This window comes from Balaenoptera musculus, chromosome 1 (genome assembly GCF_009873245.2).
Source record: "Balaenoptera musculus isolate JJ_BM4_2016_0621 chromosome 1, mBalMus1.pri.v3, whole genome shotgun sequence".
Taxonomy (NCBI): domain Eukaryota; kingdom Metazoa; phylum Chordata; class Mammalia; order Artiodactyla; family Balaenopteridae; genus Balaenoptera; species Balaenoptera musculus.
The window spans coordinates 83,352,218-83,365,900 of record NC_045785.1 but is presented as its reverse complement, the minus strand read 5'-3'; the positions used below and the strand labels follow the sequence as shown (position 1 = coordinate 83,365,900).

Sequence of the window (13,683 nt, the reverse complement as noted above, 5' to 3'; positions counted from 1 at the left end):
ACATGTGTTTTCTGTCCATCTCTCCACAAGCACGATCACGTCATTAAGTCAGGGATTCACATCAGTTTTGTTCACTGCCATGTGCCCAGTGTCTAGAACAGGGCCTGGAACAAAACAGTCACCCCAGACCATCTGTTGAATGAATGGATTATTCTGCATGATCAGGAGAGAGAATTTTGATTTTTCCCAGTCAGCCCAAGAAAGAGAAGGTAGGAGAAGAAGGCCCTGAGATAAGAGGAGGAAGAGTGGGGAGAGGGGAGGGGAGGAGAAAGAGACAGACAGAGTGAGACAGAGAGGCAGAGACAGACAGACAGAATGAATTGAGAGAAGAGACAGGATGCAGTCTGAGACTACTCTCATCTGTGGGTGACTTCAGAAGTGTGGGAGCCCACGCAGCTGCTAGAAGACATTTGCACGGAGGGGCCATACACTGCATACGATGTAGACTTTAAGAACACAGGCTTTGCCACAGACTCAGACTTTGAGTCTGGGCTCCACCACTTAACACTTGTAAGGCTTTAAGCACGGAATGCATCTCTAGGCCTCAGTTTCCCTATCTGTTAAATGGTAATAACAATATTACCCAGTCACGGAGCAGTTGGGAGGCGTAAATGAGATACATGTGTCAAGCACGTAGCACCAGGTCTGACCCCTGGCAAGTGCGGAAGAGAAGACAGCTGCAAATGCTCCTGCCATCACAGCCATGCTTCTCCTGATCATGAAATTACCACCCCCCCTCACCCCATGATTGCCTCTTCAATTTTTACTGACTCTCAGTTGATGACCATTTTTCAAAAAGGAACAGTGGTTTTGTTTTTGTTCTTTTTTGGTAATCACCGTGGCCCATTAGGGATTAGAGAATAGCTGGCAGGTGTGCTGTGGGTGCTGAGAGGCCAGTGTCGCTCTTCTGCCTGTGGAGTGACTCACCCCTCATGCAGCCCCAGGGATAAGTCTCTGCACTCAGGTGGCTTGGAGGTTTTGGGAAATAGTTGCCACCAGTGTTAAACCCGGAGTGTCAGAGGCCCCTGTCGCTGAGCACACAGGACAGGGCACAGCCTGTCCGGTCTCGACGTGTGCTGGCTCTGTGACCCCCGCACCCCGTAACTACTCAGCCTCACGTTCTTCCTGTGGAAAACAGGATGGTTTCCTGGTCTGTCTGTCTTCCAGGTTTAGATGACCACGAAGTGAAAGAGGCTATGACAAAAGCTTTGGCAACCCTAAGCTGCTATATAAAGCCCGGATCGTGTCATCAGCATTGTCTGCAGGGGGAGGGGGTCCTGACTAGCTGACTGGGGATCACGGGCTCCGTGGACATCTTGGTGTCACCCACTCCCTGTACCTCATAGACACACGCCCTTTTTCCGGCGCCAGGATCAAATACCACTCAGTGATGTGTCCTCCGGGCGGGGGGTGAAAATGACACAAGGCCTTCATTCCTGGGTGCTTCACCACTGCACCCCCCGCAGTCAGGCCAGTGGGTGTCTGCCAGATGTGCGAAGGCAGGAAATTAGCGCCAGCTCTGAATAAACATCTTTGCACTTTGCTCTATTGGTAACTGGCTGTACTTTTGTAGGAGTGGACACGCTCCTGAAAGTTCCCCGGTTCCCAGCCCCGATGAGACACACACGCTCCAGCCCCTCCCCATCCTAGCCTCACCGTTTCTGGGGAACACTCATTCTTAGGTGGCAGCACTGTCCAGGGCCAGACGATGCCTCCTGCAGCAGACAGGCAGGCTCAGGATGTACTGGTGCCCGTGGCCTCAGCTTGTGGGCCCGGGCCCTGGCCCAGCCCATAAAGCCAAGTCACCTCTGAGAAGCAACCTTCTCTCATTTGGCCAGAGCCAGCCCCCAACTACAGCAGGCAGGGTCCTTGCCTCAGGCTCTGCAACATAATGCATTTATAAGACAAATATTAACCAAGTGACTACTATGTACTATGTACTAGGTGCTAGGAACTCACCAATGAACAAAACCAATATTGAATTTCCCTTCCTTCGTGGAGCTTCCATTCTAGTGTGGGGAGGGCAGGGGGGACAGAAAAAGTAAATAACTAGATTCTGAAGTGTGTAAACAGATGACAAATGACGTGGAAAATTGGCAGGGTAAAGAGGGTAAAGGTGAGTGCAGGGGGAAGGGAACAGCAGGTTCCACAGGGAGGTCCACAGAGAATGTACCACCTGAGTCAACACCAAGGAGGTGAGCACCTGGGAGGGGAGCTGGGAAACATTCCACGAAGGGGGAACAGCCAGTGCAAAGGCCCTGATGCCTTGGCCACCGCCTGGTGTGTTCAAGGAATCAGGAGACCAGTGCCTAGAACCCAGTGAGTGGGGGAAGTAGTGATCTGGGAAACTAGCAGTGGCCAGGTGTGGAGAGCAATCCTGGCAGGTGGCAGCAGGAGAAAAGTGGTTCAAAATCAGCTGGTGGCAAGGGCTGGCTCTGGTTTGGGGGTCCTTGAAGTCTTCATAATGTGGGAATGCCTTCTATAAGGAAAAATATGAGATTACAAATATGAAATTAAGCACAGGGTTTTGGAAATGCAAGCGAGGGCCCCTGAAGCTTAGGTTCCTTAACTCCCCGATTGTGGAGCTGTGGACCCGAGGCCTGCGCTTGGGATGGCTCCGGAGGGCCCCACTCACCCCAAGGCAGCACCCTCCTCCCTCTCTCCCTCCCCTACAGCGTTGCCCTTCTGTGACTTCTTTCCTGGTCCAAGCTTCCTGTGACATCCATCTCAACCAGTGTTTGCACAGATAGCAATGGGGACAGAGAGAGGACCTGAGGGACCTCTGTGTCCCCAGCCTAGCCACATGGGTCAGAGTCCAGCCAACAGGGATGACAGTGACAGTGAGGGTGGCAGGGATGTCCCCCTAGGAGGGAAAGGACAGGAATCATGTCTCCGCAGAGGACATTTCTCTGATTTTGTGGTTCTGTCCACATCCAGGAAAAGAAACCAGGAAGGCAAGCGCACACTCAATATGAAAGGAGGCTGGGGTCCTCCCCCAGGCCCACCACTGTGACCCTTCAGGGCGTAGCTGCACGGGGCTGGGTCCCAGAAGATGAGCTGGGGGACTCTCTTAAGCTGGCTGGTGAGCGCCACACAGGGAGGCCCAGGCTTTGCTTTGGAAACCAGGAAGGGGTTGGGGACAGGAGTGGAGCAGGCGGGGAGAGAGAAGAAAGGAATTATTCAGAGTCCAGTTATGAATTATTAGCTGTGGGGAAAGAAACCAAGATGTTCGGGGGAGTAGTCATTATGTTCCTCTACGTGATGTGGCTTCTGAGGGGCCTGGTTAAATGCGAACTATGCCCTCCCTCCCTCCCTCCCTCCCTTCCTTCCTTCCTTCCTCCCTCCCTCCCTCCCTCCCTCTCTTTTTTCTCTCTTTCATTCATTGATGAGAAAAGATCCCATTTAAAAGTAGCTGGTGTATGTAGACCCTTCCCAATTTAAAAAAAAATCATAATAATTTTTCTTTAAAGTGTCAATTGCTATCTTTGTCTAGGTAGAGACATTTAAGCAAGTTTGGATATGATATGGAAATTTTGATTAATTTGTTTGAATGGGACTCTTGTTGTAATACAATCCTTTGTCTTTTGGAATAAATCAACCAAGAAGCATTTATAGCACAGCAGCTATATATGCAGTTTTATTTTAGGGCCTCCTTATTCAAGGAGGTTGAATCCAAAATCCTACTCCTGGAGGTGATTTTGGTCTGGCTGTGAAGTCAGTGCTTATGCCTGTGGGGAGACGGGTCGATGGCGCCATGGCATTGCTTCTCAGGCCTTACACTTGACTATTTCTCTTCTTATTCAATGTGTTTTCCCTGGACTGTCGCACCCACACCCGAGACATCACCACCCTCTGTCAAGCTTTCAATGCCAAATCAGTCTCCAGCCTGACTTTCTGCTACCTCCCAGGTGGTTTTCCAGGATGCAGAGGACCGCAGGCTCACTCCCTGAAACCCCCAATCCATCCGGCCTTTGGGGCGGCCAGCCTGAAACACACGCATCTGACCACAGCCCTGGTCTAGCCAGGAGCCTCCACTGGTCGCTGTTATCCACAACAGAGGTCCAAGCATCTGGAAATGTAACTTGTTTTTCAAGTAAAATATTGCATTGAACACCAGTAGAAGAAAGATGGGAAGTTATTTTATTGGTAGACATGTACTTTACAGGCATATGTTTATAACATTTGCTTGCTCTAAAGCCAGCCGCTCTGAATGATGAGGCTATTTTCAAAAGCATAAACATTTGACACTTATGGTCATGGATGCACTTGCAGTTTTTATTTTTTAATTCGTTAATTATTTTAGTATAGATGATTTACAATGTTAGTTTAGTTTCAGGTGTACAGCAAAGTGATTCATATATATATATATATATGGTCTTTTTCAGATTCTTTTCCATTATAGGTTATTACAAGGTATTGAATATAGTTCCCTATGCTATACAGTAGGTCCTTGTTTTATCTGTAGTAGTGTGTATCTGTTAATCCCAAACTCCTAATTTATCCCTCCCCCGCCCTTTTCCCCTTTGGTAACCATAAGTTTGTTTTCTGTGTCTGTGAGTCTATTTCTGTTTTGTAAATAAGTTCATTTGTATCATTCTTTTAGATTCCATCTGTAAGTGATATCATATACTTTGTCTTTCTCTGTCTGACTTACTTCATTTAGTATGATAATCTCCAGGTCCATCCATGTTGCTGCAAGTGGCATTATTTCATTCTTTTTTATGGCTGACTAATATTCCATTGTATATATGTACCACATCTTTATCCATTCATCTGTCAATGGACATTTAGGTTGCTTCCATGTCTTGGCTATTATAAATAGTGCTGCAATGAACATTGGGGTGCATGTATCTTTTCAAGTTAGAGTTTTCATCTTTTCTGGATATATGCCCAGGAGTAGGATTGCTGGATCATATGGCAACTCTACTTCTAGTTTTTTAAGGAACCTCCATACTGATCTCCATAGTGGCTGCACCACTTTACATTCCCACCAACAGTGTAGGAGGGTTCCTTTCTCTCCACACCCTCTCCAACATTTATTATTTGTAGACTTTTTGATTATGGTACACTTGCAGTTTTAGATCAGCCTCTGCCTCCAATTTATTCCTGTATTTGTTTCTGTTGCCCAGTGTTGAGAAAGTTTGGCTCAAGATATAAGTAATAAAACTAGAAACATCTTTACGTTTTATTTTTACACATCTTGCCTTGCCATCTCGGGATGCTCTTAATTAAACAAATCCAAGATCTTGAATGCAGTGTAGGAGAAAATGTTGAGTCTAATATTGAATCATTAACAATATCTAACTGCTTTCATTGTTTATGTTAAATGTAAAATTCACATCAGAAGTAGCTCAAGTTTAAGATAGGTGCTCATGCAGTATTATCCTGACTGCACAGCTAACCATTATGCAGTGGGGAGTGAATGTGATCACCTAGGTTTTGTCAGCCGGCATTTGGCTATTCAGTTTACCATGGTCCTGTATCTGTACAAATTGATGCAAGAGGGCATACACAGACCTGGATTTTAAGAAATCACCCATACAGAGCTACAGTCTTTCTAATCGTGACACCTTTATTAAATATTCAAAATCATGAACCAAATCAGAAGAAAAGATCAATTCTCACTGTATCAAGAGCATTTGCCTGGCAACATGAATTAGTGCATTTGTGGTCTCTAATATGTTAGCATTTGATATAAAGCACATGTGACTATGTTGATATAAAATTACAGTTGATTTTTTAATGATTTAAAGTACATATTTTGGGTAGCTTTTTAAAAAAAAATAGAAAAATCCATGGACAGAATCCAAAAGCCAAAAGGTAAAAGAAGGATATTTAGTGACAAATACATCTCCCTCCACCTCATCCTCAACCAGTATCGTTCTCCCCAGTATTTTTCTTCACTGTTACCAGTTTCTTTGAATCCTACCAGAGACATTCTCTGTGTGTGTGGGAGTGTGTCTTAATTTGTGCTACCCTAGAGACAGACCTTGACACAAGGATTTAAATGAAGCTATTTATCTGGGATGAGCTCCCAGGAAACTCCTGCAGGGGGCTGGGGGCATGAGAATGGGGAGGGAAGGCAGCCAATAAAGGGAAGATCATCGAGTAAATTCCACCATGAACAAACAGAGCGTAATGCCGCCGGGGAACTCTGAGAGCCAGCATTGGACACGTGGCCCAGTATTATTTCTCCTGTGGGGAAATGAGGCTGGTAATTTATAACCAACGGCATTGTTTGAGGGCTGTGGGGTGTGGGCAACCAGCCATGCGGCCAGGCACAGTGGACCCTGGTGGTCAGAGAAAACTCTCAATCAAAGAAATGCAAGAGCTGGCCCTTTAGAGTGTGCAGGTGTGCCCTGAAATGTTAAGGAGCAGGAGATATGGGCAGGGCACCAACAGCATCTGCTACAACATTCTCCTAAAAACATTTTGAATGAAATTTGAACCAAACATTTGCAGCAACCGTGGCCTAGCCCCGCGATTGCCAGGCTTCCACAGAGCCCAGTCTGAAGGCCATTGGCATTCGTGGGAGCAGCAAATGAAGCTTTCCAGGGTCTGGCTCCTGTCAACTACTTCTGGTTCCTTTCCCTCCTTAACCACAGTCAAGTTGTCACCCAGTGGTACAAGTGATTTGTGCTGGCGGGCCCCTGCACATCCGGTGGAGCACACCTCCCTGCCTTTCCTCATGATGCTGTCTTGGCCTGGGAGCACCCTTTCCCTTCCTCTTAGCTGCCTAATGCTACTTGTTCTCCAGATTCAGGTGAGTAGAAAGAATAAACTTTCCTTTTGGTGTAGTAGAGGGCTCACCGAGGTGTTTAGCCCACTGCCTGACAGAGACTATGCTCTCAGGAGTGATTATCTGCCCATGTCCCCATCTGTCTTCTGCCTTGGGGAACCTTCCCTGTCACCCCTGGGCTAGATTGGGATTCCACTCTGCTCAGTGTCCTAGCACCCTGGGCTCACCTATTGGAATGATCTGTTTGCCTGTCTGTCTCCCCCAACTGTACCAGGAACTTCTTCAGGGCAGGAAGCAGGCTTTGCTCACCTCTGAATCCCCGTTGCAGGCAGTATGGCTCCGTAAATGCTTTTGAACAGAATTCAACAGAGGGCACTGCACAGTGCCCCTTCTTTGCAGTATTTGTAGGAATCCTGAGGGAGCAATTGCTGCAGACAAGGTGGCCCTTGAATGTGTGTTAGGTGGCCTTGAATAAGACACATGCCTGTAAAGGAGGTTGCTGCCTCCTTCCTGGGGAGAGACCTGTAGACCTGCTCCTTAATTTGGCATGCAAGATTGTTTCTGCTCTTTTCATTTTTGTATTTGTTTAATGGATAGTCAGTCCCTCAGTCCATAAATATTTTCTGAGTCCCTACTATTCTGGGCACTATTCTAGGGGATGGAGATATAGGGGTGCACATGACAGAAGGAGGTCCCACCTCAAAGAACTTCCCTCCCTTGGAAGGTGTAGAATAGTACAGAATGGAATATTCATTCAGACTAGCCTGTTGTCACTGGCGGGATATGAAGAATCTGGAACAAGTGGGTCTCATCAGGGCCTGGCTGATGGAAACCTCAGGCAGTTGTAAGTAAAGGCACGGGGGCAGACATCCCAGTAGGAGGAGGGAACCAAAGGAGGTCAAGGACAGCCGTCACTTAGAAACATATTGAACGCATCTGTGGTCAGCATACTGGAAGTCACAAAGAGATAGAAGCCTCAGTCCGTCCCTGTGAAGATCTGCTGTCTACAGTGGGAGAGGAAAGTCACAGTTATCCTGAGGATTATCAACCAGTAAGGACCATCCAGTCAACCATTTTTAAAGACTTTTTATTTGAAAATAATTATAGACTTGAAGAAAGCTGCAAAAAATAGTACAGTGAGGTTGTGTGTACCGTCACCCAATTTCCCCCAGTGGTAATACTTACATAACTACAGGACAATATCACAGCCAGGAAACTGACATTAGTAAAAGGCACAGATCTTGTTCAGATTTCCTTTGTTTTACATATGAGTCTACAAAATCGTTTCACATGTGTAAATTCACATAACAACCATCACAGTCAAGACACAGAACAGTTCTGTCACCACAAAGATATCCCTGGTGCTACACCTTTATAGTCACCACCCCCCGCCCCCCAACCCCTGGCTAGTGTTGAGTTTTGAAAGTTTTTGGTGTTCTAGACATGAGCCCTTTGCCACATGTGCGGTTTGCAAATATTTTCTACTTGTCTATAGCATGTCTTTTCATCTTCTTTACAGGGTCTTTCGCAGAAAAAAAGATTTTAATTTTGATGAAGTACAACTTAATTTTTTCTTTTATGGACTGTGCTTGTAGTGTCACATTTAAGAACTCTTCATTTTTCCCTAGGTTTGAAGGTTTTCTATGTTTTCTTCTAAAAGTTTTATAATTTTACATTTAAATCTATGATCATTTTCCAGTTAATTTTGTATAAGGTGTGAGGTTTGGTTCGAAGTTCTTTTTTTTTTTTGCCTATAAATATTGAATTGTTCCAGCATTTTCTGTTTTAAAAAAACTATCCTTTCTCCATTGAGTATCTTTTGCTCCTTTGTCAAAAATCAGTTGGCTGACCTGGGCCTGCCTGATGGTGTCCCCATGCCTGACAAGTACTCCTGGCAACCAGTTGCTGTAGAACTCAAATCTCTGCTAGGCAAGGATGTTTTGTTCTTGAAGGACTGCGTGGGCCCAGAAGTGGAGAAAGCTTGTGCTGACACAGCTGCTGGGTCTGTCATCCTGCTGGAGAACCTTCGCTTTCATGTGGAGGAAGAAGGGAAGGGAAAAGACGCTTCTGGGAACAAGGTTAAAGCTGAGCCAGCCAAAATAGAAGCCTTCCAAGCTTCGCTTTCCAAGCTAGGGGATGTCTATGTCAATGATGCTTTTGGCACTGCTCACCGAGCCCACAGCTCCATGGTGGGAGTAAATCTGCCAGAGAAGGCTGGAGGGTTTTTGATGAAGAAGGAGCTGAACTACTTTGCCAAGGCCTTGGAGAGCCCAGAGCGACCCTTCCTGGCCATCTAAAGTTGGGTGGAGCTAAAGTTGCAGACAAGATCCAGCTGATCAATAATATGCTGGACAAAGTCAGTGAGATGATTATTGGTGGTGGAATGGCCTTTACCTTCCTTACTGTGCTCAACAACATGGAGATTGACACTTCTTTGTTTGACGAAGAGGGATCCAAGATCATCAAAGACCTGATATCCAAAGCTGAGAAGAATGGTGTGAAGATTACCTTGCCTGTTGACTTTGTCACTGCTGATAAGTTTGATGAGAATGCCAAGACTGGCCAAGCCACTGTGCCCTCTGGCATACCTGCTGGCTGGATGGGCTTGGACTGCGGTCCTGAAAGCAGCAAAAAGTATGCTGAGGCTGTTGGTCGGGCTAAGCAGATCATGTGGAATGGACCTGTGGGCGTATTTGAATGGGAAGCTTTTGCCCGAGGAACCCAAGCCCTCATGGGTGAGGTGGTGAAAGCCACTTCCAGGGTCTGCATCACCATCATAGGTGGGGGAGACACTGCTACTTGCTGTGCCAAATGGAACACGGAGGATAAAGTCAGCCATGTGAGCACTGGGGGTGGTGCCAGTTTAGAGCTCCTGGAAGGTAAAGTCCTTCCTGGGGTGGTGGATGCTCTCAGCAATGTTTAATACTTTCCTGCCTTTTGGTTCCTGTGCATAGCCCCTAAGTCAACTTAGCGCTTCCTGCATCTCCACTTGGCATTAGCTAATATCTTCCCCCATGTCAAGATTTGGCTAGTGGCCAAGAGATATAGTGCCAGGAACCCTTAAACAGTTGTACGGCATCTCAGCTCACCTTTACTGCACCCTGGATTTGCCTACATTCTTCAAGTTCCCATTTGAATTTCTTAGAGACTAAACCATTGTACATTCTAGAGTGCATATATTTATATTATGCCTGTTAAAAGAAAGTGAGCTGTGTTAGCTTAGTTCTCTTTATGAAGTAGCTTATTCTGATTAGCTTTGTCATTGTTTCACCACTCAGCATGGAAACAAAATGAAATGCCAGTTGTTGGTAGGGAGGGAGATGAAGTTGGTGATCTATTAAATAAATAATAAAAATATCCATTGGAAAAAAAAATCAGTTGGCTGTACTGGTGTGGATTTATCTCTGGCTTATCTATTTTGTTTTATTGGTCTGGGTATTTATTCCTCCATAATACACATTGTCTTGATTACTGTAGTTATATAGTAAATCTTAAAATTGGGTAGAGTGATTCCTTCCTCTTTATTCTTCTTTTCTAAAATTGTTTCAGCTATTCTAATTCCTTTGCCTTTCCACATATATTTATAATAATCTTGTTAAAACCTACACAAATTTTGCTGGGGTTTTGACAAAAATTGTGTTAAACCTATAGATCAATTTGGAGAGAATTGACATCTTTACTGGGTTGGGTCTTCAAAGCTGTGAACACGGTATGTTTTTCCATTTATTTACATCTTCCTTAATTTCTTTCATCAGCGTTTTGTAGTCTTCAGCAAACAAGTGCTGTACATCTTTTGTTATAATTATGCCTATATATTTTATTTAGAGGGATAGTATAAACGGTATTATGTTTTTAATTTTGGCTTCCACATGGTCATTGACAGTATATAGAAATACTATTGATTTTTGAATGTTGACCTTGTATCCTGCAACCTAGCTAAGCTATTAGTGCTAGATGGGTTTTGTTTGTTTGCTTGCTTCATTTTGGTTTTGGGCTTTTAAAAAAGATTCTTTGGGATTTTCTGCATAGGCATATGTCGTCTGAAAATAAGGATAGTTTTATTTGTTCCTCTCCAATATGTATGCCATCATGGTGGATTATCAACTGTGAGAATCATCCAGGCAAAAAATGTATTTAATTCCAAATATTCTGTTTTCTTTTTTTTTTTTTTTTTCACACACACACACTGCATTTTATTTTTACAAGAGATAAATAGACTGACACCAAGCATTGTACATGGATGACCACAACAAAAGCAACAATGATTGCAATTACCAAACATGAAACACACTCATACTATGTCATAATATTGACATTCAGTCCAGTAATCCTCCACTGTAACAGCTCCTTTACTTTGCAGTGAAAATTGATTTGTATATTCTTTGCCTCTGAGTCCTTGTGGGATTTTTTTTTTTTAATTCAGACAGAAAGTCACAAAAATTATACTCATCCTCATCAGTTCACTCAGTCCCATGTAATTAATTTTTTTTTTCATCTTGATCTTTTGTTAGCACTTTTATGAGTTCATCAGTTTTTCATTAGAGTTCTGAAAATGCTTATTCATTCAGTTCAGCAGTAGTCAGTTACCAGAAACCTGTACTTGTCAGAGTCTTTTCCATGAATTTCTTGAAGATGAAACCCTTTTATGGGAACATTTTTGCAAAAGCATCAGAGTACACCCAGAACTGTCTGTAAATGACAAAAGACTTAAAAATGACCACTGTTAAAGATTTGATGAAAGTTCATAATAATGCAGTTGACAAGAACATTAGTTATTTCTGAGATATACACTTTAAAGTAATAACTAGGATTATTACTTATAACATTATACCAGAACATATAAGATTTTTAGAAATTTCATGTAATGTCTGAAACATTTATATTAACATATTTCCATACATATTTCCATACAAATACAAATATAAGATTTTTAGAAATTTCATATAATGTCTGAAACATTTATATTAACATATTTCCATACATATTTCCATACAAATACAAATATAAGATTTTTAGAAATTTCATATAATGTCTGAAACATTTATATTAACATATTTCCATACATATTTCCATACAAATACAAATATAAGATTTTTAGAAATTTCATGTAATGTCTGAAACATTTATATTAACATATTTCCATACAAATAACCCAATGAAAGTTTAGTATTAGTTGTTTTGTTTGTTTGTTTGTTTATACTGCAGGTTCTTATTAGGCATCAATTTTATACACATCAGTGTATACATGTCAATCCCAATCGCCCAATTCAGCACACCACCATCCCCACCCCACCGCAGTTTTCCCCCCTTGGTGTCCATATGTCCATTCTCTACATCTATGTCTCAACTTCTGCCCTGCAAACCGGCTCATCTGTACCATTTTTCTAGGTTCCACATACATGCATTAATATACGATATTTGTTTATCTCTTTCTGACTTACTTCACTCTGTATGACAGTCTCTAGATCCATCCACTTCTCAACAAATGACTCAATTTCGTTCCTTTTTATGGCTGAGTAATATTCCATTGTATATATGTACCACAACTTCTTTATCCATTCGTCTGTTGATGGGCATTTAGGTTGCTTCCATGACCTGGCTATTGTAAATAGTGCTGCAATGAACATTCGGGTGCATGTGTCTTTTTGAATTACGGTTTTCTCTGGATATATGCCCAGTAGTGGGATTGCTGGGTCATATGGTAATTGTATTTTTAGTTTTTTAAGGAACCTCCATATTGTTCTCCATAGTGGCTGTATCAATTTACATTCCCACCAACAGTGCAAAAGGGTTCCCTTTTCTCTACACCCTCTCCAGCATTTGTTGTTTGTAGATTTTCTGATGATGCCCATTCTAACAGGAGTGAGGTGATACCTCATTGTAGTTTTGATTCGCATTTCTCTAATAATTAGTGATGTTGAGCATCTTTTCATGTGCTTCGTGGCCGTCTGTATGTCTTCTTTGGAGAAATGTCTATTTAGGTCTTCTGCCCATTTTTGGATTGGGGTGTTTGTTTCTTTAATATTGAGCTGAATGAGCTGTTTATATATTTTGGAGATTAATCCTTTGTCCGTTGATTCGTTTGCAAATATTTTCTCCCATTCTGAGGGTTGTCTTTTCGTCTTGTTTATGGTGTCCTTTGCTGTGCAAAAGCTTTGAAGTTTCATTAGGTCCCATTTGTTTATTTTTGTTTTTATTTCCATTACTCTAGGAGGTGGATCAAAAAAGATCTTGCTGTGATTTATGTCAAAGAGTGTTCTTCCTATGTTTTCCTCTAAGAGTTTTATAGTGTCCAGTCTTATATTTAGGTCCCTAATCCATTTTGAGTTTATTTTTGTGTATGGTGTTAGGGAGTATTCTAATTTCATTCTTTTACATGTAGCTGTCCAGTTTTCCCAGCACCACTTATTGAAGAGACTGTCTTTTCTCCATTGTATATCTTTGCCTCCTTTGTCATAGATTAGTTGACCATAGGTGCGTGGGTTAATCTCTGGGCTTTCTATCTTGTTCCATTGATCTATGTTTCTGTTTTTGTGCCAGTACCATATTGTCTTGATTACTGTAGCTTTGTAGTATAGTCTGAAGTCAGGGAGTCTGATTCCTCCAGCTCCATTTTTTTGCCTCAAGACTGCTTTGGCTATTCGGGGTCTTTTGTGTCTCCATACAAATTTTAAGATGATTTGTTCTATCTCCGTAAAAAATGCCATTGGTAATTTGATAGGGATTGCATTGAATCTGTAGATTGCTTTGGGTAGTATACTCATTTTCACAATGTTGATTCTTCCAATCCAAGAACATGGTATATCTCTCCATCTGTTGGTATCATCTTTAATTTCTTTCATCAGTGTCTTATAGTTTTCTGCATACAGGTCTTTTGTCTCCCTAGGTAGGTTTATTCCTAGGTATTTTATTCTTTTTGTTGCAATGGTAAATGGGAGTGTTTC

General features: G+C 42.9%; 1 pseudogene; it reads left to right on the top strand.

Annotated features, from left to right (window-relative positions):
- Positions 1-6,751: 6,751 nt before the first annotated feature.
- Positions 6,752-10,088, top strand: LOC118884825 (annotated as a pseudogene).
- The last annotated feature ends 3,595 nt before the right edge of the window (positions 10,089-13,683 follow it).